The 27,520-nt window shown below is 45.3% G+C and overlaps 1 protein-coding gene across 2 annotated transcripts in view; it reads left to right on the forward strand.

The window, feature by feature from the left end:
- Positions 1–27,520, forward strand: part of ELAVL4 (ELAV like RNA binding protein 4) — a 145,635-nt gene that overhangs the window by 2,310 nt on the left and 115,805 nt on the right. The window lies entirely within an intron of this gene.

The raw sequence follows: 27,520 nt of genomic DNA on the forward strand, positions 1-27,520 counted from the left end.
CTATATTGGGCAGCAGTGATACAGGAAAATTCTGAAAGGCATTATCACATACTGCATGGAAGGAGGCAGTGGTAAACCCCTCTTGTATTCTTCCAAAGAAAACCACAGGGTTCTTTGGGTGCCAGGAGTCGAAATCGCTTGATAGCACGCTTTACCTTGAGTGCAGATTATATTTCTTACCCGTACTCTCCCATATTTGGCCTTAGTCTGGTGTAAAAGTGCATAGCTTTCTAAGAGATTCCCTTCCCTTGGGGGGGGGGTTCCCATTATAAATTTGGAAATTAGAAGTAGCGTAGTGTTGTGCTGGGAGTTATCTGGTTAAATATTCATTTAAACAACAAAAAATGAGATGATGATGAATGAACCAAAATGAGATGACCTTTGATGAATGAACCACTCTTTCAAACTCAAGTCTCCCAACTAAACAATGGGGATGATAATATTTACCTACATTATAGGATTGTTGTAAAGATTACAGAAGTAATGTATGTCAAGTTCTTTGTATACATTTAAAAGCAACATTAACTACTAGGGCTGTATACATTTAAGAGGAACATTAACTACCAGGGGTTACTACCAGGGCTGCCATTTGTGGACACTTTCTCTGTGCCTTTAATGACAGCATATCAAATAGAAATCAAGCAGGTGAAGTTCCTCCCAGCATGATGATATCAACACTTTCACCTATTCTAAGAACAATGGCTGACATCCTGACTAATGAAGTATCAGTGTAATAGGAGACGCACTGGTGCTTTTGAAAAATTCAACTAATTAGCTTCACTGCTGACCTTGCAGTGACTGTGTAACTCAAAAAGATGTCCCTAGGGTTGTCTTTCTTTTAGGAACATATTTTTGGGTGACACAGATGGTATTTTGGAGAAGGGGAGGTAATTGAAATCCACACACACATACAAGCACCACTGTTCCCTCTAAGGTGTGCATGCACTCACAAGTTTTTTTTATGTCTGCTCAGTTAATTTTAGATCCCACTCAGGTTCAAATAGGAAGGCCCCACTCTGAATGCATCTGTGCACACAGTGCCTTGATAATGCCACCCAGAACAAAACTCATTCCGCATAGAGATGAAAATAATTAGAGGGACCACTGACAAGCACTGGTGCAGTGTTAAAGTTCTCAAAGTGGGTTGCATAGAAAAAGGAAAAAGATGGCTCCCTGTTCCGAAAGCGTTCACAGTCTAAAATGAAGCACCAGGTAGATACTAGCTCTAGCTGCTGTGCTGGAGCTGGATAGGGACAGTTGCTCTTCCCTTACTAAATATTAAGGACCTACCACTTTAGAAGGTGCCTCTTTGCCCAGTTAACAGGGAAGTTATTTCTGTTTCTATAATAGAGGCAAAAATCAACATCTGAGTGAGCTAACCTCATCAGAAGTATTAGCATATACTAGCCGACCCCGCACAGAGCGTCTGTTCTCTTTGGGGCCGGCTACCTCTCCCTCCCACCTTCTGACCCAGTCACCGGCTGGCCCGTGCCAGGCCCAGGCTACCGGGCCGAGTGCTGCAGCTGGGCCCGCCGCTGTCTCGCCTCCGCGGCTGGGCCCACTGCCACCTCGCATCCGTGGCCAGTCCTGCTGCAGCGACCAATTCTCCTGGGTGTGCCTCAGCCAATCAGGTGCCTCCACCACCCAGCCAATCTGCTGGGCGCCAGGACGTACATTCCAAGGCTCACCCAGGAGAATTAAATATATAGATAGCCCTATTCAGACAGTTCAATGCACATAGAATCTATGTAGTACAGTTAACGCATGCACAGATCTGTATTCATATACAGTTATTCAGACATATTCAATACAATGAACAACACAGTTATATTTGACAAGTCTGGATTTGAGGGTGCCTGTACCCAGGTGATGAACTCATGTACAGTAATTCTCACAACGTGTACAAACATTGTTACACATGTACAATATGATGTCTATGAAGGGTATATGTTTATTGGGTTTGTATCTCCATTGCAAACCTAAATTCATGCAAATCTTACTGGGTATATTTACAATTTGAGATATTCAAGAATGCAGCCTTGAATTGTTACTGATAAGGTTCCAAAGAACTGAATTGGACCACTGTCTGTCTAATCAAGCATTAGGTTCCCAGCAGTGGCAGGACAGATCATAATTCTATATACTCACAAGCAGGGGACAATGGTGATGTCCATCCTGTTTATCCTTCAGTATCTGTTACTTAAAGCAGGCGTGGACAGACTTAAGGAAGTTTGGGAGGCTTTTTTGGCCAGAGCTTTGGGCTTACCAGTGCAAAATAGTGAGTTGCGGAGGTGGATGGCAGCTTGAGGGTGGGGGATACCCTTGTAGAATAAGGGTTTTTAACATCAACCCCCTTAAATGCCTAGCAGGGCTGGACAAAGACATGAAACGTAAGTTTTGGGGGGTATAAACAAGTATGCTAAATAAATAAATGATCAAAGCCACCAGTTAGCTCTGAGTCTGAGAGATATGTTCAAGGCAGAGAATCCTTCCCCCCTCCCTTCGGTTTTTAAAGGGACAAGTGTGTCAGCATTCTTAATCATAGCCCCATTTTATAGAGAGGGGAAATTCGTCTGGTTTTCCAGAAAAACCCACTCCTGCTTTTCTGTCCATCTCCCTCCATTTCTGCCTAGTCTTCTAAACATTGAATTTAACATGAAAGTGGAGTAAGAGCAATTTGACTGGGAAATACTGTGGATACATGTTAATATACAGATGAAACTCGGAAAATTAGAATATCGTGCAAAAGTCCATTAATTTCAGTAATGCAAATTAAAAGGTGAAACTGATATATGAGACAGACGCATTACATGCAAAGCGAGATCAGTCAAGCCTTAATTTGTTATAATTGTGATGATCATGGCGTACAGCTCATGAAAACCCCAAATCCACAATCCCAGAAAATTAGAATATTACATGGAACCAAGAAGACAAGGATTGTAGAATAGAACAATATCGGACCTCTGAAAAGTATAAGCATGCATATGTATTCAGTACTTGGTTTGGGCCCCTTTTTCAGCAATTACTGCCTCAATGCAGCGTGGCATGGATGCTATCAGCCTGTGGCACTGATGAGGTGTTATGGAAGACCAGGATGCTTCATTAGCGGCCTTCAGCTCTTCTGCATTGTTTGGTCTCATGTCTCTCATCCTTCTCTTGGCAATGCCCCATAGATTCTCTATGGGGTCAGGTCAGGCGAGTTTGCTGGCCAATCAAGCACAGTACACTGTATACTTTTCAGAGGTCCGATATTGTTCTATTCTACAATCCTTGTCTTCTTGGTTCCATGTAATATTCTAATTTTCTGAGATTGTGGATTTGGGGTTTTCATGAGCTGTACGCCATGATCATCACAATTATAACTAATTAAGGCTTGACTTATCTCGCTTTGCATGTAATGTGTCTGTCTCATATATCAGTTTCACCTTTTAATTTGCATTACTGAAGTTAATGGACTTTTGCACGATATTCTAATTTTCCGAGTTTCACCTGTACTAAGGAAAATTATCCAAAGATTCCCATTGAAATTAAAAGTTCAAGTTATGAATTTCTTTATTTGTTGCACTATCTACTTGCATTAAGTCAGAAGCTTGTGTTTCAGACTAGCTGAGGAACTGAGTAAGATGGTGGTTGCCGGGCAAGTTCCTCCCCACCCCCTCTCCCGATTGACCAGCCCTGGCCATGTGGAGGCCAAGATGGTGGCCGCCATGCCTGCTTCAGCATCCGGAGTTACAACCCCGCCTCACCGCACAGGGGTGGGGAGCGGCATTATTCAAGTGCTTTTTTATTCAGAATGTTGGCCAGTGTTTTTAATAGTTCCTCATTGCTTTGTAGACCTTCCCTTTGGGACTGTTGAACCAGGAGAGAAGGGATCATGTCCTTGTTGGCTTGCACTGGAGTGAGGAGTGGAGGTCTGGTGCAGCCTGAGAGATTGAACCAACCTCTCTCAGATCCAACTTGGGGACGGGTTTTTATGGGTTATTTTGTTTCCTTCTCCCTTTGGATTGGAAAACACAGTTCTTAGATCCAGCACAGGGGAATGTAATGAAAACACTCCCTCACTGGATCAAACATACGGGGTTGGGGAGGTCAAGCACAGCCTTTGGACTATCCAAAAGCTCTCCTAACCAGGCTTCCCTCTAAAATGTGCATTTGCGCACCAACGCCTGGGCCCCCACACATCCATTTCTGAAGGGTGCGACGTTTCTGCTGTTCCCGCCGCCACCACCCAACTGCCCTGCATGCCATTTCTTCAGCCAGCAAGGGAAGAATTGCCCCTTTCCGGCCTCGCCACCTCCTCCATCCCTCCTGGCTGGGCCTCTGCCTCTCCAGCCAGAGGAGGACAGAGAGAAGAGGACAGGCAGCGGCTCCCCTCCAGCAACCCAGAGAGACAGGAGGTGGGGGCCTGGGGAAACCAGAGGAGGATGGAGGGAGGAGGGAGGAGGATGGGCAGCCCAGAGAGACTGGAGGTGGGGTACAAAAGTTTAACATTAATTATTATTTTTAATTATTAATGCATTAACCTATTGGAGTGGAGGCTTTCTGTCTTGGGATGTGGAACATGATCTGCATCCCAGGTGGCAAAAACGCTGCATTCTCAGATCCAGCAAGATCTCAGACAGAAGCCTTGATCCAGCAAACCAAAGATTAAAGCATCCCCCTTGCTGAATCTGAGCTCTTTGGATGCATGAGAGGTTACATCTAATGAAGCGTCAGGGCTGTGCTACTCACTTCTTGCACCCAAGGATCTCAATTCAGTGATGAGTGTGTTTTTCCTCTCTAATCTGGGTTTCCATTCTGGATGTGGTTATGAGCTGATGGTTTAATGCAAGCCAAGGGGCTATGCTTGACCCCTGTGCTCCAAGATCTCAGAGGTGGGGTTGGGGAATCAAAAACACCTTCCTGCTCTGGACACCTGTCTCTGCTTATGAAGTGGGTCAAGAACCTGCCAGAAAATAGTGGGTCCTAGGTCCTTGTTGTTGGACTAGGACCGGGGAGACCCGAGTTCAAATCCCCTTTCAGCCATGATACTTGCTGGGTAACTCTGGGCCAGTCACTTCTCTCTCAGCCTAACCTACTTTGCAGGGTTGTTGTGAGGAGAAACTTAAGTATGTAGTACACCACTCTGGGCTCCTTGGAGGAAGAGCAGGATATAAAATGTGAATAATAATCATAATTATCATTATTATTATTATCCCTCACATAACTCACTTCTACCCTATAATAATATATGAGTTGGCTACATGTGAGGTTTTACTATGTCATATTTTCCCACAGTGTACTCACATGAACAAGATCTAGCTTCCTCATGCATTATGGGCTGAGTGCATGCTCAAGAACCTCTTAATGTACTTCTGGTTCTACTATCTTATATGAAGCCAGTGAACTACCGTAAGAAAGAAAGTGTGGGTGAAACACCCTTTTGTAGGCAATGTAAGCAAACGCTTTTTATATGGTTTTACTTGATGATAACACTGGGATTACAACTCTGAACCTAGATTGTGTGAGCAAGCCCTTAGAATAGCACTCTTACAACAGCTTTAGTATTCTGGCTGCTTATGCACAAGTCCTTATTTTTCTGCTTAAGTTATTCTCATCACAAAGCTGTATGACATATTTGGCAGTTTTCTTGTAAAAGGTGAAAAAAATGTTTTTAATATTGCTGGTTATGGCTTTTTTTTTTCCAGAATCTGCCTGAAGAAAGTGTAGTGCTGTGTAGCATGACTAAATTTTTTATCTTAATAGTAATAATAGATAAGACATAATATAAGGTTCTATTCTGAACGGAGGGATTGATAATGAATGTGAAAAGAGAGCTATTGAGAAATGTGATGACAAAATATGTCTATCAAGTAAATTTAAACATGAATGTAGGCTCCCTATTTTTAACTTCTTCTGTATCTTCACAAAATATAGTTGGAAGAGCTGTGCCCCAGGACTCCAATGGCTATTATAGAGGCAATGCTTCTTCTAGTTTAACCATGTTTAATAACTGGGACATGGGATTGCATGCTTTTTCCCTATCTCTTTCCTCCTGCATACAGATTCACCAACTTAACCATGGCTAATGCTATCCAGGGTGAGAATATTAGAGGATATGAACTCGGATTGTGTCTGGATAAGAACCCTGGGTTATGAACTTAACCCATTTACCCTGAACAATGGTTCGTGCTGATGCAATATGACAACCCATAGGTAGTTTGTTGGGGGCATGTTGTGTGCAAGATAGGAGGAGCTGAGTGTGGGAGCATGTGATTCTGCAACCCATTCCCTGATCAGTTTAAGTAGGGGTAGGCAACCTCTGCACTCCATCTGTTATTACACTACAACTCCCCACACCCTAGCCACAATTCATTGTGGTTGGGGATGATGGGAGTTGTAGTTCAACAATACAGCTGGAGTGCCAAGGTTGCCTACCCCTTGTTTAAGGGATAGGAAGCATTACTTCTGTACCAATCCAAAGAGTTACCACTAGAAACCATAACAATGGTATACATTGAAGGGCTTTTAACTTGCTGCTTAGATCTTAAATTAGTTTTTAAAAAATCAATTAAAAACAGCACATACTCTAATCATTCTTCAGCTGTGCATAGTTTCTTTACAATTTTGTAGTGAAAAAGTTTAGCAGATGGTTGTAGTCTTTCCTTCAAGTTCAGGTTGCTCTTTAAAATACTGTAAAAAGTGCAATCTTCAGAGGTTTGAAGTATTGTTGAATGATCCCCCCCCCTTGGGAATTTGTATAAATAAGTAGTTGTCTCTTGTTTGTTTCTAGGTGCAAACAGATGATAGCTGAACAAGCAGACATTTTATGACCGACTTTTCTTCCTTTATTTAGAATATGCTGAGCAAAGAGGCGATTTAAAAGTGGTGATTCTCCTTATTTAGCAGGAGGAGAACAACTGGCCCTATCCATCCCCAACACTGTACTTGCAGTGGTTGTTGCTGGTGTGTGCCTTATGTTTTCTTTTTAGATTGTTTATCCCTTTGGGGACAGGGAGCCATTTCATTCATTTGTTTGTTTGTTTGTTTGTTTATATCTATGTAAAGCGCTTTGGAAACTTTTGTTGAAAAGCGGTATATAAATATTTGTCGTGTTAATATTTTCAAGGAGAAAAATTCTCAAAATTGTAGGAGGTAGAGAGAAATAGAGATATGAGAGAAAGAGAAATTGTTCTTTCCTTATTCCAAAAGGGACTAAGAAGAAGAAAGACAAGAGAGATATAAGCAATAACCATTGGAAAGGATGCTATTCTATAGTGAATGGCGTCAGTTGCTCTCACCCTGCTAAATTTAAGAGAACCGCTGCTTGCAAGGCCTCTTTGCCCGATTAGCAAGGGTAAACCTTAGCTTGTTGCATCTAGATGAAAAGAGACTAAATGACTATTATTTCCAAGTGGAATTAAATGCTGTTGAGTTACTCATTTTCAGAGGTTTCTCTTTGTATGAGTGAGAGTGAATGTGTGTGTGTGTGTAATAGAGAATGAAAAAATACAGTCTTTCACATGACTTCGCTGGGGGCGGGGAGGACTGTAGGCAATGCAGGAGCTTGCCTGACTTGCCTGGCGGAGAAGCAGCTGTGCCGTCCTCCCCTCCGCCATACCATGTGCCCACACAAGCTGTGGTGTGATGGAGGGAGATGCTGGTTGTGGGAGGACTTCTCCCCCCCATGCACCCCAGGCTGCCCTGGGGCATGAGCACCATGCTCAGCAGGGCTGCTTCTTCCCCCTGAGATGGTGGCAGTGTGGGGAGAGCTGTTTAACCCAGTGGCGATCGCCCAGACGATTGCCGGACAAGAACAACAGGTTCTCATAACCTTGTTTCAGTCCTGGGTTTAAAAGTGGGGCTTAGCACAGGGGCAGCGATGGGAACAACCTTGCTCTCGGCGCTTCACACGTTCAGCCTAATCCAGGCTGTGCTTCCCTAGCAGGGGTGTGCATGGAACTGGTCCGGCACTGGGGTGGGGGGTTCTATTCAAAACAGGGGGGGGGGGCTCTACTCACCCCTTCCAGTAAAATCCCGTATTTCTTGAAGATATCGGGCGGCAGGGTGCCGCCCGCTTCAATCTCCTCTGGCGCGGGCTCCTCGGCTCGTATCCATCGGGGCGGCAGGATCGCTCCCAGTCCCTGCCGCCCCCTCCAAGTTAAGTCCCCCTCGGCTGGCGGCCACCCCCTGAAGCTCCACAGAGGCCCCCCGCCGCCCCCTTCTTTCCAGAACTACCCCCATTACCAGAGGACGGCAGGAGAACTCCCTGCCATCCCCTTCCCCCTTGCCGGCTGGGCTGCAAATGGCTTCTAGGAAGCCTTTCGCGCACGCGCGCGAAAGGCTTCCTAGAAGCCATTTGCAGCCCAGCCGGCAAGGCGAGCGGACGGCAGGGAGCTCTCCCGCCGCCCGCTCGCTAAAGTAAGCACCTTAGCGGGCGGCGGGAGAGCTCCCTGCCGTCCGCTCGCCTTGCCGGCTGGGCTGCAAATGGCTTCTAGGAAGCCTTTCTTCCTAGAAGCCATTTGCAGCCCAGCCGGCAAGGGGGAAGGGGACGGCAGGGAGTTCTCCTGCCGTCCTCTGGTAATGGGGGTAGTTCTGGAAAGAAGGGGGCGGCGGGGGGCCTCTGTGGAGCTTCAGGGGGCGGCCGCCAGCCGAGGGGGACTTAACTTGGAGGGGGCGGCGGGGACTGGGAGCGATCCTGCCGCCCCGATGGATACGAGCCGAGGAGCCCGCGCCAGAGGAGATTGAAGCGGGCGGCACCCTGCCGCCCGATATCTTCAAGAAATACGGGATTTTACTGGAAGGGGTGAGTAGAGCCCCCCCTGTTTTGAATAGAACCCCCCACCCGAACCAAAACCACCCCGTGCCCGGACCGGTCTGGAGGCCTTTAGAATGGCCTCCGAACCGGTCCGTGCACATGACTATTCCCTAGCCTGAGTTAGGCTGTGTGTATGAATACCGTGACTGAGTGACTGCTGTTTTCCCATCTCTCTTGTCAGATGTTTTGGAAAGAGAAGTAAATGGATCGATTTGATTGGAGGTTGCAAGAGTTGTTGGGAAATATAGTTAGCAGAATCTTGATGATCAGGAACTCTATATGCAAACTTACATTTATTCATCTTCATTGTATTCTCCTGTATGATTGTAAGCTGCCATGGCATACCGTATTTTATGGACTATAAGACTCACTTTTTTCCTCGAAAAATATCCGCCCAAATTCAGGTGCGTCTTATAAGTTTTAACAGTTTAATATGTTAAAACTCTGAAAAACTGGATTAAAATTAAGGTGCGTCTTATAGACCGTAGCGTCTTATAGTCCGTAAAATACGGTAATTGTTATATTACAAGCCCTGTCAAATGAATATGGACTTTTGGTATGATACGATACACTGGCGTTGCTTGTTCAGTTAATTGATGTCATGTGCATGTGTACCGTACTATCTGTATTTTTCAAGAGTAATTTTTTTTAGACAAATGTGTCTATCATTCTCCTTGTACTATACTTTCCTTTCCCAAGTTCAGAATGGTGAACATATCTGTGATATTAGGAAATTTGTGAAGTTTAATAGTTTTTGCACTTCCACATATATTACTTAGTCTAATAGAGTATCAGAAATAAGCTTTTATTTCAGTCAATGACCAGAACACAAAAAAGAGGGAGAGAAACATCATAAAATGGCAATACGCAGCTTGCATGCAATGTGACAAAACCTGGCCACAGAATTAGTACTCATACTATCAAATTTAGACAGTAATAAATCAAGATAAAAGTCATCTGAATGGCCAGGAAAAGACTTCAACCAGGGTGAAATAAAATCTAAACGGGCATCCCTGTAGAGGTCACAGTAAAGAATAAAATGTACAGTGGATTCAATAGCACCTGAGCCACAAGGGCAGAGGCGCAAAACATAAGGAGTCCCCTTGAACCTTCCCTTAAGAACAGATGTTGGAAGAACATTAAGACGTGCAAATAGAGTATCAACTCTCAGACTTCCTGTCTTCAATTAATTTGGGAATAATTCAGAATATTAGAACAATATTTTTCATAGTCACAGTATGTTTTAAAATACAGCATAACCATTTTTATCTCTTCTTTAACTTTTTTTTTTAAGACTGGACAGAGTCTTTATATATGAGTATATTATTGAGTATTTCATGGTAGATTTGTTAAATTAGTGCTGTAGTTCAGGTTACCAAACTTTAGAGTTGCCTCCTATTTAACTGTATATTGATCTTACACAAAATATAAGACCTGTTATTTTCATGGTACTTCACCAATTCTACCATCTGTATTTTCCACCAAACTCGTACACCTCTCCATACTTTCTTTCCTCCTATAATTCTGTGAATGGGATTTTATATTGTGGTAGATACAAATTGGCTCAAGGGTTACTGTCCATGTTAAATAGTATAAATATATTTTAAAGCTAGTAATGTCTGTTTCCTTTCCCCAAGTTCATAATTCTTTACTGACTAAGCAATTTGCATGCATTCTGTAGATTTAAAACAGGAGAAAACAGAATAAGGACAATTTGCTAACTGGCCAGATTTCTTAGTCAACTGACTAGAAGAATGGACTGTTAATTTTGTAGGTCATTCTTGCAGTAGTGCCACATACAGAACAACACTAATAGCTTGCTAGTTTGCTTATTGCTCAAATTAATTTTATGTCAACTCTGGGATCAGTGTGCTGTGCTGATTTAGAGGAGAACAGATATTATTTAAGCATGTATGCAATACATAATGTATATGAATGTGGACCATTTGACTTTCTGTAGGGAGCAAAATTGTAAGTTGGACAGATTAGGACTTACCACTTTTCCACATTCTCTGCATCATTAGGAGGGCAGAGGAAGAATTCTATTCTCTTTGGGAGCTGTGAGACTAGCTGTCCTGAGGCTTGCCACGCAGCACACAGGGAGAGAAATTGGGTGGTGATTTTAGCTTCCCTTCCTGCAAAAGTCCTTTTTGCTTCCGCAGATAGTTCACACAGTCCCCAGGGTCATATTTATGGAAATGAAAGGGGCTTTTGCAGGGAGGAGAGAGACATAAAAATTGCTTCCACATCTTCCTCCCCAGTGCTGGGCTGAGTGGAAAGCTTTCAGGGCAGCTAGTCTCCTGGTTCCCTGCAAGGGCGGAGATTTTCCTCCATCTTCCTAACACTGCCTAGAATGCGGGCTACTGCACTTTAGCAAAACAACAATTTGAGAAAACAGATGCCTGCATTCAATATGTTCCACATTATTTTAATTTTAAAAAATATTGACTGGCATACTGATGAAAATTACTCAAAATAGTCCCATTGATATTAAAAGGACAAATAAAGAAATTCATAACTTGAACTTTTAATTTCAATGGGAATCTTTGGATAATTTTCCTTAGTACAGGTGAAACTCGGAAAATTAGAATATCGTGCAAAAGTCCATTAATTTCAGTAATGCAAATTAAAAGGTGAAACTGATATATGAGACAGACGCATTACATGCAAAGCGAGATAAGTCAAGCCTTAATTTGTTATAATTGTGATGATCATGGCGTACAGCTCATGAAAACCCCAAATCCACAATCCCAGAAAATTAGAATATTACATGGAACCAAGAAGACAAGGATTGTAGAATAGAACAATATCGGACCTCTGAAAAGTATACAGTGTACTGTGCTTGATTGGCCAGCAAACTCGCCTGACCTGACCCCATAGAGAATCTATGGGGCATTGCCAAGAGAAGGATGAGAGACATGAGACAAAACAATGCAGAAGAGCTGAAGGCCGCTAATGAAGCATCCTGGTCTTCCATAACACCTCAGCAGTGCCACAGGCTGATAGCATCCATGCCACGCCGCATTGAGGCAGTAATTGCTGCAAAAGTACCCAGGATGTACCCAGAATGTTGGGGGCAATATGCTAAATCATCGTAAACCGCTTAGAGAGCTCCGGTTATAAAGCGGTATATAAATGTAAGTGCTATTGCTATTGCTATTGCTAAAAGGGGCCCAAACCAAGTACTGAATACATATGCATGCTTATACTTTTCAGAGGTCCGATATTCTATTCTACAATCCTTGTCTTCTTGGTTCCATGTAATATTCTAATTTTCTGGGATTGTGGATTTGGGGTTTTCATGAGCTGTACGCCATGATCATCACAATTATAACAAATTAAGGCTTGACTGATCTCGCTTTGCATGTAATGCGTCTGTCTCATATATCAGTTTCACCTTTTAATTTGCATTACTGAAATTAATGAACTTTTGCACGATATTCTAATTTTCCGAGTTTCACCTGTATGTCAGCCGTTGGTTGCAGTCTCTGAACAATTTTTCTGAAATAACTCTCATTAGCTAGAAATAAACTAAATATCATTGTATGGGTGATCACAACTCCTTGGTTGTTATCCAGAACAGTGGTTCTTCGACGTGGTCTCTGTGCTTTACACGAATGGGCTTTGCACCTGCGCAGAGACCACATTGCAGCTTTCAAGCTAAAGAACTGTTTTTTGGCGGTAACCCCACCCCCACAGTATATAGGCAGCTGCGCGGGCTCCCCTCTCCAATCTTTCTTTGTCCGCGATCGAAGACACATTGTTGAGCTCTTCCTTGCTAGACGCTTCGCAAGTACTGCATTCTCCTTCCCTCTTTTCTCCTCATTTTAGTTCAGTACTTCCCTTCTTTAGCGTTTTTATTTCACCCCCGGTCTCCTCCCCCCCCCCCCCCGATAACTTTTAGTTTCATTTTTCCACCTTGTCATGGCCTTTGGACCCGGCATCCTGCGGATCCTTCACCTCTGCTTCTCTTTGTTTACCTTCTTCGGCCTATGGCAAAGACTACAAAATTTAAGCAGTGAGGTCGCTGCAAATCCAAGATCCCTTTGACCAATGGCAATAAACTCTGCCTTTTTTGCCTTGGTGAGTCCCATAAAGTTGGCTCTTGCATACACTGCACAGCCTTTACCAAACAGGCACGCAAGAATCGGGCCTCTTGACTTCGTTCTTGGCTTTGGGAACTGTCGTTCCAACCTACGGGCTTGGACAAACTGTCCACCATGCAGGTTTTGTCCAATACCTCTCCTGCAGCCTGGGGCTTACATCCTATTTCGGCCCCTCCAGGAGTCTTGGCGACTACCTCTGAGGTGAATGTGCCCGTCGATCCCGTGGCTCGGGCTTCGACGTCAATACCGTAGAGTTCGGTGGCAGTTTCGATCTCGACGGCAGCTTTGATTGAACCGCGTTCTGTCTAGCCATCCAAAAATAAGAAGAGGAAGAAGGACCATCGTGCCCCTTCTGAAACTCCAGCAAAAAAGCTCAGGTCGACGCATGATACCGAATGTCGATCCCGAACTCTACACACTGAAACTGTCCTAGATACCGAGGTCGCTTACGACTCCAGCCGACATAATCCCTTGTACGAGTCCTATCACGACACTCAGCCTGAGGAGCTCCCTCCCGAACAACCATGCCACTGGACCAACCGGGAGTTGGAAGGTGCTCTGGACGAGTGCTATGCCAGACAAGTTGAGGAAGAAGCTGACTACTTCTATGCTCATCAAGAGGTTCGCCAACGCCATCGGGCCTCCGCGGCTGCAGAGCCGCCCCTTCGATGTTCTGCCTCCCCTCGCTCTTCTATACCGGCCTACTCGGCCTTGGCTCCGCTCCCGAACCCACCTTCAGGATCGACAACTTTGCCTCCCCGGACCACATCTCTTCTGCCTCCACGGGTTCCACCCAGAAACTCGCCGGTGCAGGCAGCCATGGCTACTATTGCCCCCGACTCCAGGCCAACGCCTTGGCTCTGGATTCTACCCCTTCAACCTCCAGTGTCGACCGACTCGTCGGACTCGTCTTCGGACAAAGAGGGCCCGGAATCCTCCCTATCCGATCGGATATCTCTGGGCTCTTCGCCCCCTTCTTTATTGGTGGACCCGAGACCCAGCTCCCCATCGGAGGACTTCTATTGTTATACAGACTTTGTCTCACGTATGGCAGTTTCCCTTGGAGTCCAACTGGCTCAGGGAGACAAATCTGATCCTGACCCTCTTTTTCAATTAATCGAGGAGAACGCCCGCCCACCGGTATCGTTACCGTTGAACCCATCCATTCTTAAAGTAGCCAAGACCTGTTGGATCAAACCGTCCTCTCTCCCACAGACATCTAAATGGCTGGACTCCTTCTACAAGGTTCATGCCTCCACGGAACAAGATGATTCCTTCTTAAAACAGCCTCTTTCTACGGATTCGATTGTGGTCGAATCTTCCCTTTCCAAATTCAGGGGCTAGACGAGGGAAATTCAGACGAGGGAAAGAAACTAGACGGGTTTGGAAGATGATTATACTCAATTGCTTCTTTATTGACTAGAATCACAAATTACCAGGCATACTATGCCAAGTATCAATCCTTTATTTGGGACCATGTTGCTCCATTCTTGGACCACCTTCCGGAAGAACAGGCCCCAGCCAAGGTCTTAATTTGGGAGGCCACACAGGTCTCTAAACAAGAACTGCATGCAATTTGCCATTCCATGGAAGGGGCCACCAAAGTAATGGCAACTTCCATCGCCCTCCGCCGCAATGTTTGGCTCAGATCTTCCGGTCCAGAGTGGAGGATCTACCCTTCGATGGCTCCTCCCTATTTGGAGAGAAAACGGATGATACTCTTCAGAAAGTACAGAAACTGCATAATACAGCCCGTTCCATGGGCCTTCTGCCACTATAAACCACAAAAATGGCAACGCCCATCATACTCCTTTAAACAACAATACTATCAATCCCAGGACAAGTCCTTTCTCTCCAACAGATATCAACCTTACAGAAAGCGCTCCAACTTCACCGGATCCAAAATGCAGCACCCACCCACCCGGGCTTTCCTGCAGGAGGTCGACTCTCTACTCTCCAAATCTGCAATAGAACTGGTTCACAATCCACAAACCCCGGGATTCCATTCCTGATATTTCACTGTCCCCAAGCCAGACGGCTCCCTTCGCCAAGTTGGTCTAAGGACCGTAATAAATTTACTACTACTGCTCCCTTCGCCCCATCCTGGATCTCCGGGAACTCAACTCTTACATCACCTACCGCAGGTTCCATATGGTCACTATTCCTACTATCATCTCCCTTCTGCAAAAGAACCAATGGTTCGTTTCCATCGATCTCAAGGATGCATATTACCACATCAATATCAGATCTCAGCAGGGGCGTAGCTATAATTGGGCGAACGGGTTCAAAGAACCCGAGCCATGCCCAATCAGGAGCCGCCATTCGTGGCCCTGACACGCCCCCCACATCTGACGTCAGACGCGGGGGCGGTAGTTTAGCTCCTGAGCGGGGGCCGCGCAGCCCCTTTGGGAGCTAAACAAAGAGCCAGGAGCGGCTCTTCCCTGCAGTGGGCAAAAGGCCTCTGCACAGACTATATCCAGATGGGTAGTCCGCGCCATCTCCCTGACATATCAGATCACCAAGAAGCCTCCTCCACCCTCTCTTAAAGCACATTTGATGAGGGCAGTTGTGGCGTCTACTACTTTTGACAGATCTATCCCTCTAGATTTCATCTGCCAGGCGGCTACGTGGGCGTCAAAGCACTCCTTCATACACCATTACGCCCTGGATGTCCAAGCCAGAAAAGACACGGCGTTTGTCAGGGCGGTGCTACAATCCATCTTTGCCTGATCCCGCCTCCAGGTGAGCATGGCATGGGTGCAGCTTGCTATGTGTCCATGCTTTCCAGCCACATTCTCTGCACTGCAATCCCTGTGCCCTCCCTAAAAGCGTCTTCAGAGAGTGGACCCACCTCCACCCCACAAGAAGGGTTTAAAATGGGGCAGAGGGAATAATAAAAAATCATGCAGAGCCACCTTGAGCAAGCAGAGCTCTGCTTGTGCAAATGCCTCTGCATTGTACCCCAAACCCGGACCCTAATAGCACAGTGGATGGGAAAGACTGTAGGCAGAAACCATGCCATGAGAACACACAGGAAATACCTGCCTCATCAAAGACTCTCATGGGAGGATCTAATTAATTAATTAATTAATTAATTAATTAAATTTAAATAATTAATTTGTATATCGCCCACTACTGAAGTCTCTAGGCAGTTTACAGCATAAAACAAACCAAGAATTTAACAGCTAAAACATACAAAAATCAGATTACAATATCCATAAAACAGCAACTAAATAAAAAGCTTGGCTGAAGAGATGTCTCTTTAGTTGTTTCCTAAAAGCCAACAAGAATGGCACAGCTCTATTCACAGCAGGAAGTACATTTCACAGTCCTGGGGCAACTACAGAGAAGGCACACCTTTGAGACTTCACCATACGTGCTGGTGGCACCCTCAGACAAACCTCCCCTGAAGATCTTAATAGGCGGTGAGGTTCATAACAAAGAAGACGTTCTCTTAAATACCATGGGGCCAAGCCATTAAAGGCTTTATAGGTAACAACAAGCACTTTGTATTTTGCCCTGAAACCTGCTGGTAACTAGTGTAGATCTTTTAGAACTGGAGTAATATGGTCTCAGTGGGATGTCCTGGAGACCAATCTGGCAGCAGCATTCTGCACCAATTGCAGCTTCCAGCAGCAGCATTCTACATCAAAGGCAGCCCACGTAGAGTACATTGCAGTAGTCAAGCCTGAAGGGTAACCAGCATGTGCATCACTGTCTTAAGGTCACTTACTTCCAGGAAAGGGTGCAGTTGGTAAACCAGTCGAAGTTGATAAAAAGCACTACTGTCCACTGCCTCCACCTGAGGTATCAGAGAGAGGATTGGGTCCAGAAGTACTTCCAAGCTGTGAACCTTTTCCTTCTGGGGGAGTGTAACCCCATCCAGAACAGGCAGAGCTATCCCATTTCCCAAACTGCAGCTTCCTTCCATCTTGTTTGGATTCAGTCTCAGTTTGTTATCCCTCATCCAGCCCATTACTGCCTCAAGGCAGGCATTTAGGGAAGTTATGCCATTGTCTGATGAAGCTGACATGGAGAAGTAGATTACATAGGATGATAACACAGGAGTCCACATGGCCAGCATTTGTTTCATCCAGGGAGGTTGCCTTCCCCTCTCTACTGAAATCTGAGGAAGGAACCTAGCCACTTTTACTATCATACAGCTGGAGTCATAGTCTTTTAAGTTATTACAGCTTTCCTCAGAAGGGGAAGAGCTAAAGAACACTCTAGTTGCAGGATAATTATGCTCACAGTTGGCTCCAGACCATTGCTAGAGCAACATTCCTAATTTGCCACACTGAGTTGTCCTGCATCCAGCCTCTAATACTTGCTACACAGGGAGCTGAGCAGGATCCCGATTTCCTGTACCTAGTCTGCTCTCCTGCCAAGTCTTGCCAATACCACTGTGAGATCCCAGCTGGGAACAGGATGCTCTGCCTATCTATCTATCTATCTATCTATCTATCTATCTATCTATCTATCTCTAAGGCGTACCCATCACTAATCCCATGTGTGGCAGCTCTCGCAAGAGTTTGCAAGCAAAGAGCTGCCAGCAGAAGGAGAGGAAAGTGGCGGCACTGGACAGGCTTGCAGGCAGACGTGTGGGCGGGAGAAGAAAATGGCAAGCGGGGGGAAGAAAACGGCGGTGAGCGGGCGGTGGAAGAGAACAGCAGTACTGGGGGGTGAGAAAACGGTGGGGGGGAGAACTCAATAATCTCCCTTTCTTTATGCCCTGTCCCATTCTCAGTTGTCAGAAGAAACCTTTTGGAGGCCCAGGGGTCTGCAGTACGGTGTGAAACCTGTACTGCACAATTGGACTAACTTTCACACAACTCTGGATCCAACCCATTGAATGCTTTATTGTACCCTTTATGGAGTAATAAACAACCATATATAATTGTAATCCTAAGGACTGCAAAGTATCTTTTCCCATATAAATTGTTCATTGAATCACACTTTCATTATCTTTAGTTAACTAGAGTCAGCACCACTAGATAGTGTAAGATTATAATTCTCAGTACTTCAGGCCAGGATACATTTACATTCAGTAGGAACTGTCAAAATAAGCACATATATAGCAGAATTTTGCTTGAATTCAAGTATTAGACATTTAGCCTGTATAAGCAATTTTCATTGGTTTATAGAAAGTATGAGATGTAATAAAAACACTGTTAAATTCCCCTTCAAAGAAAATGAGCATTTAAGAAATACAGATATTTCATTTATATTGGCATTGTTATAAATTAGTAGGATATTTTAAAAATAAAAGTGGCTTTTAAAAGCTGGATACAGTATAGTAATAGGTCTTCTAGTGCCATTGTTTTGTGTCTGAAACAGTGCTAAAAATAAAGCACCTAGTTTATTAGGTGAGTTTAAAGGTCCCTTATTGTTCAGTGTCAGAAGAACAATTAAGTTTTATCTGAGCAGAACAGGGTGTCTCTAGGCACAGGTAACAAAGCATGCAGTGATACTGTGAAGAGAGAGTGTTGTTGCATTCAAGAATCCCAATAAAACATGAGAAAATTGCCAGAAAAAAACATAAATCTATTTCAGCAATGCTCAACTGGAAGTTAGTAGCATAGTGGTGTACATTTTTTTCTCTGTGCTGGAGCTCCTCATTGATGGATTGTGCAGAAAGCATGCTCAAGACAGGACTGGAATTTTGCCAGCCTAGCTTCCTGCTGCCAGAGGGTTCCCTATCTCAGTTCCGGTCCTGTCTGCTCAAGCTAACAGGACACTGTCGGAGCTCTTCAGCATCTACAGATTTTATTCAATTCAGACTAGCTTATTCCTTTGATATCTTTTGTTTTTATTCCTATTGTCCCTTTGTTCCCCACCGCCACTCCTTCCCTAGTCTGTGTGAGGATGGGAAGGAAGCTGCCTTAGGTTTTCTGTTTAAGTTGCTAAATTACTCAATATATTTTTTCCAATTCAACCTATATATATTCTCAGCTCACTCTCACCATGGAGCAGGCGCACTCGGAGGAAATGTTGAAGGGTTCCCTTTCTGAAGGCCCTTGCGCGAGTCATAAGATCGACTCTGCAGTGTTTATCCCCTTTAGGGCATGGTCGGCTTCTCCTCTGACGCGCTCCATTCCCGCCATTTTGGCTGCCTGTCCTGTGGAGACTGCTTCGGCTCCAAAAAAGGCGTCAAAAAAGTCTAAACACCTGAAGGTGCAGGATGAGGCTCTGAAAAAAAGAGGTCACAGCTTTCCGTGCACGTCAGCAAGTGTCTCCTTATTAAGGATGTGTACCACAAAACTAAACTGTGGCACAAGGGAGAGGAGTGTGTTAGAGAAAGGGACAACCAGTGCCTGGTGGGCGATCCCCTGGCTTCTATGCCACTTGTTCTGGTGGTGGTTGTAGAGGGGGAACCGGTTGGTCCGCACAGCCCCCCTGCGGCTCCGAGATCAAGTTTGCAAAAGCTCCCTCACAAGCCACCACCTCCAGAGCAGCTGGCCATACCGACAGATGAGGTGCCTTCACCTCTTGTGATAGCAAGCATGACTTGCCCCTTACCTAAGCAGGGTCTGCCCTGGTTGCATATGAATGGGAGACTGATGTGTGAGCACTATAAGATATTCCCCTTCGGGGATGGAGCTGCTCTGGGAAGAGCATCTAGGCTCCAAGTTCCCTCCCTGGCATCTCCCAAGATAGAGCTGAGAGAGATTCCTGCCTGCAACCTTGGAGAAGCCGCTGCCGGTCTGTGAAGACTATACTGAGCTAGAGGGACCAATGGTCTGACTCAGTATATGGTAGGTTCCTATGTCCTACCGAAGTTGCCTCAGCCATCTGGTGTCCCGGTTCCAGTAAGTAATGTGGTGCCACTTTTCTTTTTAATTTTACATTTTATATCCCGCTTTTCCTCCAAGGAGCCCAGAGTGGTGTACTACATACTTAGGTTCCTCCTCACAACAACCCTGTGAAGTAGGTTAGGCTGAGAGAGAAGTGACTGGCCCAGAGTCAGCCAGTGAGTTTCATTGCTGAATGGGGATTTGAACTCGGGTCTCCCCGGTCCTAGTCCAGCACTCTAGCCACTACACCATGCTGGCCCACTTCTGGGGACGGCATCCATGATTTCTCCTGATGTAGCTGGGTGGTTGAAGGACTTTTTTCCTAGGGAGTATTTGCCCCTCGCTAATATATTGCCATTAGTTCCTGTCATTGTACTTACTTCACAGCCAGTAGGGCCCATATTACCTCCTCAAAGGCCCCAGCACCCCTGGGTTCCATTGTTTACATTGCCACTGGACTCGAGCCCTAGGAGGCAAGCAGTTCCCATTTCTGAGTGTGGCAGGTTTGCTCCTAGAAAAGTGGGGCACAAACTCCATAGACAATCATGCCATTCTTCATCAGATTCCCCACCGCTTAAATGGCTGCTTAGACAGTTCCCTGAGCCAGTTTTGCCTCCTGTCTTAGCACCCCCGTTTGTTCTTTTACCTGTCTTGCCAGCTCCCCCGTTGGATATCCACCAGACTATTCAACTGTTCCTGTTGCCCCTTTGTCTGTTCCTACGTTGCCCTCCCCCTCAGCCCAGAAACCTGAACATATCCCTTAGAACTGGTCCTGATTCTGATTCATCGCCCAAGTCACCTGGGCCTCTGCAGCCTATTGATTCGGATAGAGAGGAGGGGGGATTATCTGGGTTAGAGTTAGCATGACAATCACCCATATCTGCATGTTTATTCACTTCTGCTGACTCTGAAGTGTTACTTACTAAAACAAAAAGGGCTATCAATGATGTGGCATCTGCAGAGGTTGCACAAAACTTCCCGGATTTGGATCAGAATGATTTCCCATCATCATCCTCAGCTTCTGTGACATGCCCTGTGCTTTTCCATAATGTTATGATGGCGGAGTGGCAGCAGCCAGCCGCCTCTAAGCCAGTGGCTAGCTAGCCTAGGAAACATTATGCCCTCAGTCAAGAAGTTCTTTACTGGCTGGCTCCCCTATTGATGCACCAGTGATGCAAGTGGTGTGTGGGTCTATTCTGAATGCAGAGAGGCAAGATCAGTTGAAGTTTCCTGAAGACAGGAAAGACGATGTTTTACTAAAGAGGGTCCATGAAGCTTGCATGATGGTGATAAAAGCAGCTACTAACAATTCTATTTTCTCTAGGGTGGCTATTATTTGGGCTAAGGAGCTTATCACTTTAGTTCCTCCTGAGAATGTGAAGCTCTGTCAAGGCGGATTGCGTCCAGGGCTATCACATCTGATCGTGGTTTGGTGTTCTCTCTGGCTCAAGTTTTGGCAGGTGGACATTAGGTCCAAGATTACCCTTATTTTGTTCCCTTTTACGGGAGCTAATTTGGAAGCCTTTTTGTTCCTATTCTTCAGCCTTTTATTCCATTGTCAGTTTCAGGGAGATTCCTCAAGTCAGGCCAAGAATTTCTGTTACAATAATTTCAGAGGATATGGACAGTCACTGTGGAGAAAGCGTTATAGAGGCCCTGCAAGGGCACAGGGTGCACAGGGATCTAGATCCTTCAACACAAGTGCACAGTTCCCCAAAAAAGAATGACACGGTTCAGGTTGGGGGCAGGCTCCTGGACTTTGCCCTCACCTGGATGGCCACCACCCAGGATCACTGGGTGTTAGATATAGTTTCCAACGGATATCCCCTAGACCTTATCTCTTTTCCGCTAGACTTTTTTCGGATATCTCCAAAATCAAACAAACCAGAAAAACATCTAGGAATGATTCAAGCCATTCGTCATCTCGAACAGATTCGGGTGGTAGAGCAAGTATATCGACTTACGTTGTGGCATTTATTCCTTGTTATTCCTTGTTCCCAAAAGGGATGGTTCTTGGAGGGCAGTGCTGGACCTCAAGCGCCTCAACAAGTTCATATGAAAGAAGAAATTCAAAATGGAGTTGCTGTGAACCATTATGGAAACAGTCCATCCAGGGGATTTCTTGGCCTCAATGGACTTGACCGAGGCCTGCCTTCACATTCCATTCAATCCACTCTACTGGAAATTTCATTGGTTCTCCTACGGCAGGCTCCATTATAAATGCAAGGCACTTCCGTATGGCCTGTCCTCAGCGCCTCGGACCTTGATAAAGATTATCGTCACGGTCATTGCACACCTTCACCTGTAGGGGATGCACATTAACCCCTTTTTGGATGATCTCCTGATCAGAGCCCCATCTCAAATTCACACGGCGGCGGGACTTGCGCTGCAGTGCCTGGAGAATCCTGGCTTCATGGTCAATGTGGACAAGAGTCATCTGGATCCATCGCAGGTTCTCCAGCACCTGGGAGCAGTATTTGATACGTATTGGTGTCTGATTTATCTGCCGAGAGAACACAAAGAAAAGAATGCTTCTCAAATTTGACCACTGCTACAGTCTCTGTCAGTGGATCTAATGCTCCTGGTTCAGGTCCTGGGTTCTATAGTGGCCTGCATGGAATGCACACCATGGGTAAGATGGCATTTGTGTCCTCTGCAGTGGCTCCTTCTCCTGTATTGGGATCGCATCATGGCAGGGACTCGCCAGCAAGTTCATCTGCCCCAGAAGGTCAAAGAATCTTTTCATTAGTGGCTGTTTCCGGCAATCAACAGAGATTTGCCTCTAACAGATCCTCAGAGGATCACTGTCACAGCGGACACAAAGCTTTCCGGGTGGGCAGCACCCTGCCAAAATCAGATAGCTCAAAGTGTATGGTCAAAGGAGGAAAAGGAAAAGAACATCAATTGGTTGGCGCTTCAGGCCGCCAACTTGGCTCTCAGGAAGTTTCATCATATTTTGAGGGGCCGTTATGTGTTGTTATGCACCAACAACACCATAACCAAGGCTCATGTCAAATGCCAGGGTGGCATGAGATCGAAACTACTCATGGCAGAGATGGACAATCTGTTATTGTGGGCAGAGAAATGTCTTTTGTCTGTCGCAGAACACTTCAGTGGGATGAACAACACGCAAGCGGACTGGCTCAGCTAGCAAATAGTGAATCTTGCAGAATAGTCTCTCCATCCATAGGTTTTTCAACAGATTGTTCAACACTTAGGCGTTTCCGAAATGGATCTGTTTGAGTCTCACTTCAATCATTAGCTCTCTTGCTTCACCATATTTCATTCTCCTCTGGCAGAAGCAGCCGACACCATTATGGGTGCCTGGCTCAACTGCCTCCTCTCTCCCTTTCCTCCCACAGCCATCAATGCAAAGTCTTTTGCAAGATGGTAGCAGAACAGGTACGGCTGATCTTGTTGGTGCCACATTGGCCAAGGAGGCCATGGTTCTCACACCTGGTCTTCTCCACCCATCCTCCGTGGCATCTTCCTCTCTGCTGGGATCTCTTGCACCAAGGGCCCTTGCTACATCCAGAGCCAGAATGGCTCCAGCTCTGCGCATGGATGTTGAGTGTGCAAACCTCATAGCCAAAGGTTATACGAAGCAGGTTCAGGACACTATCATTGTGTCCCGTAGTCCATCTACTCAATACCAGTCTACTTGGGCTGCCTTCTCCAGGTAGGATGCCCGAAAAAGCCTGGATCCATGGTGTTCGAGAGTTCCTGAAGTGTTGGCCTTCCTTCAGTCTGGAATGGATCTTCACCAGTGTCCCAGTATGTTACGTAGACAAGCTTCTACGTCGGCATCTGTTCTGGAGATTTCAGTTCCAGGCACTTCATCCGCATATATCACTATTTTTGAGAGGAGTTTCCAATTTGGCACCACCACCTATCCAATGTTTTCCATCTTGGAATTTGAACAGGGTGCTTAGCATCCTAACTCAGCCTTCATTTGAGCCACTGGCTTCCATCAGCATGAGGCTACTATCCTACAAGGTGCTGTTTTTGGTTGCCATCACGTCAGCCAGGAGAGTGTCTGAGCTGGAGGCTTCGTCCAGTTCATAAAGAGCTGTGTATATTCCAGCATGATTTGGTTATTCTGAAGCTAGATCCTACATTCATACCCTAAGTTAAAAGAATGTTTCATCGTTCCCAGGACGTTGTTCTACCTTCCTTCTGCCTGGTTCCAGTTCACTATAAGGAGAAGCTTTGGCATAAGCTTGATGTCCGCAGGGCCCTGCAGACATATACAAGGCACATGAAAGGTCTTCATAAAACCAATTCACTTTTCATTTCCTTTCATCCATCTTCCCTGGGTCGCAGGGTTTCCAAGGGCATTCTGCCCAGATGGATCAGATCCTGCATCATCCTGGCCTATCGTATCCTCTACTTTATTTATTTATTTATTTGTTTATTTGATTCCAAAATGGCTCAAGGTGGTTTCCAATTAAAACAAACTACTAAAACAGTAAAGAGCTAAAACAAATACAACAACAACAACATAACAATTAACAGTTTAGAAACATTTTAAAACAACAATTAAACAGTTACAGTGATTAAAAACCCTGAAATCGGGTTTTGAATTTTAAAATAGACCAAATATTAAAACCTCCCAGATTTAGGAAGATGATAAAGCTTGGGTGAAAAGATGGGTTTTCAGATGTTTTTTTGAAAATTGCCAGAGATGGGGAGGATCGTATCTCAGCAGGGAGAGCATTCCACAATCTCGGGGCAGCGGCCGAGAAGGCCCGTCTCTGTGTAGCCACCAAACGGGTCGGCGGCAACTGAAGACTGATCTCCCCGGATGACCTCAGTGGGTGGTGGGGCTCATAATGAAGAAGATGCTCTCTTAGATACCCAGGGCCTAAGCCGTTTAGGGCTTTGTAAGTTATAACTAGCACTTTGTATTTTGTCCGGAAACCTATTGGCAGCCACTGTAACTCCATCAGTAAAGGAGTAAAGTGGTGTTTCCGATATGACCCAGAGACCAACCTAGCTGCCGCATTCTGAACCAACTGAAGTTTCTGGACTATGTACAAAGGTATCCCCATGTAGAGCGCATTACAAAAGTCAAGTCTGGAGGTTACCAACAGATGTACCACAGTTTTGAGGTCATTGTTCTCGAGAAACAGGAGCAGCTGGCATATCAGCCGTAGCTGATAGAAAGCACCCCTGGCCACCGCCTCAACCTGAGAAACCAGGGAGCGGTGTGAATCCAGAAGTACTCCCAGACGGCGAACCTGTTCCTTTTGGGGAAGTGTTACCCCATCTAGAACAGGCAGACCAAAATTGTCTCTAGAGTTCTGACTCCGCACAATACGTACCTCCGTCTTATCTGGATTCATCTTCAGTTTATTCTCCCTCATCCAGCCCATTACTGCTTCCAGGCAGGCATTTAGGGAGGATATGGCAGCTCCTGAAGAAGTTGACATGGAGAAGTCGATCTGGGTGTCATCAGCATATTGGTAACACCCAGCTCCAAATCCCCTGATGATCTCTCCCAGCAGTTTCATGTAGATATTAAAAAGCATTGGAGAGAGTACGGAGCCTTGAGGAACACCATACTTAAGCTCAGATTTTGAAGAGCAACTGTTTCCAATTGACACCATCTGGAATCTATCCGAGAGGTAGGAGCAAAACCACTGTAGAACAGTGCCTCCCACCCCCAACCCCCTCAGACATTCCAGAAGGATACTATGGTCGATAGTATCGAAAGCCGCAGAGAGATCCAAAAGGACCAACAGAATCACACTTCCTCTGTCAATTCCCAGTTGGAGATCATCCATCAGGCTGACCAAAGCAGTCTCCACCCCATAGCCCGCCCGAAAACCCATTTGAAATGGGTCTAGATAATCAGTTTCCTCCAAGACTGCCTGGAGCTGAGAGGCCACCACCCTCTCAATTACCTTTCCCAGCCACGGGAGGTTGGAAACAGGCCTATAACTGCTCAACTCTGAGGGATCTAATGCAGGCTTCTTTAGAAGAGGTCTAATGATTGCCTCTTTAAGACAAGGAAGCATCCTGCCCTCCCTCAGAGAAGCATTTATGATTTCCATCAGGCTGTGGAATATTAGCACACTCTACCTGTAGCACTAAGGCCTTGGCTGACTTTTTGGATCATGCACCACTTCTGGACGTTTGCAGGGCAGCTATGTGGGCATCCGTTACCTTGTTCTTCCATCACTATAAAATATCTGCCTTTGCTGTGGACCAAGCGGCCTTTTGCTGTAGAGTTCTACAGCAGGTGGTATAGGTACATCCTTCTCCCCACCCCCACCCCCGTATGTCATTCTTCTTGGGCATGTCCCATCAATGAGGAGCTCCAGCACAGAGGAAAAAGGAATGTTGGTCTTACTGTGAAACGTTCTTTTTCCCTGTGTCTGGAGCTCCTCATGCCCACCCAGATGTGCATTTCAAATTACGCTTAGTTTTGTCTGTTCAAAGGTTCATACACAAACTGTTTTTTCCTGTTCTTAACATAAATCGCCCTGAGCCATTTTTGGAAGGGCAATATATAAATTGAATAAATAAAATAATAGTTGGTATCTTTTTCTTGTTTGCTGCCATCTAGGCAATTTATTCTTCCCATAGTGCCACTCTTGGCTTCAGTCCTGGAGCTGGGATAGGGCGCTAGCCTGGCAAAATTCCAGTCCTGTCTCCAGCATTCTCACAGCACAACCCATCAATGAGGAGCTCCAGACACAGGGAAAAAGAACCCTTCACGATAAGACCATTGTTCCTTTCTATGCTGCTGTTTTCAGATAGACACTAGTTTTTCTAAAATTCAGAAACCTCTGATTGTCCGAGCGTCCAGAACATTTACTTTAAAGGCCCAGGGGCAGCCTTTTCGTGAGGCAAGGTGAGGCGGTCACCTCAGGCAGTAGATTATTGGAGCGCTGGCAGGGCAATAAGATGCTCCCCACCATCACCATCAGAGCGACTCCTTGGGACCAATCTGACCTTTGTAAACATTTCAAGGAGCATTTCTCCTCACACTCTTTGCAAAGCTTGCAAGAAGTACAAGAGAAGGAGAAGCTCCTAGCAACCTTGCTGAAGGTAAGAAATGCTAGGTCTGTACTTTGACAGTCTCTGACAATTTTTAAAAGGTATTTGAAAATCCATTTCTTCACCCTAGATTTTTCAACTTTTTAATTTTTTAAGTTTTAATCTCTTTTTTATTTTAAATTGTCTAAATTGTGTTAAGTCTCCCCCTCCCCTTCCCCTTTATTTTTTGTATGTTTTAAACTTGTTTTTATGACATTGTTAACCACCCAGAGATGAAAGTTTGGAGCGGTGTACAAACTTTATAAATAAATAAATATAAATAAATAGTCAAAGTCTATTCAGTGCCTGAGTGGGTGGCTATCTGGGAACTGCATGTAAACCACCTTGAATACCATGATGGAAAAGAATCAGTATATCAGTGTTATTAATAAAAATAGGTGAGAGCTTTTAGCTTTAAATTTTAGAGGGGATGGGGAGTTGGAACTGTTTCCCTACATTATTTTGCACTGCCACGTATGTTCTAGCAACTACCGCCACCCCACCCCAACACACTCATACTGCCTCTTGAAATGATGCCTTTTTCTGAGGGACATTTGGGAAACAAATGGCAGCCACCAGTATGTCACTGCCTGAAAAACCACCATTGCCACCCCTCAACTTAACCTTACCTCAACTTAGCAAACATTAAAATGTCAACTTAGCAGCCTGCAAATAGGACTGCAAAGGTGGGGGACGAGGTTGTGGTTCAGTCCTATTTTTTGTATTATTTTCAAAATTCCACCAGATACCAATTTGCAATTGGTCAGCATGCTGGAGTT

Source organism: Hemicordylus capensis, chromosome 4 (assembly GCF_027244095.1).
Source record: "Hemicordylus capensis ecotype Gifberg chromosome 4, rHemCap1.1.pri, whole genome shotgun sequence".
NCBI classification, from domain to species: domain Eukaryota; kingdom Metazoa; phylum Chordata; class Lepidosauria; order Squamata; family Cordylidae; genus Hemicordylus; species Hemicordylus capensis.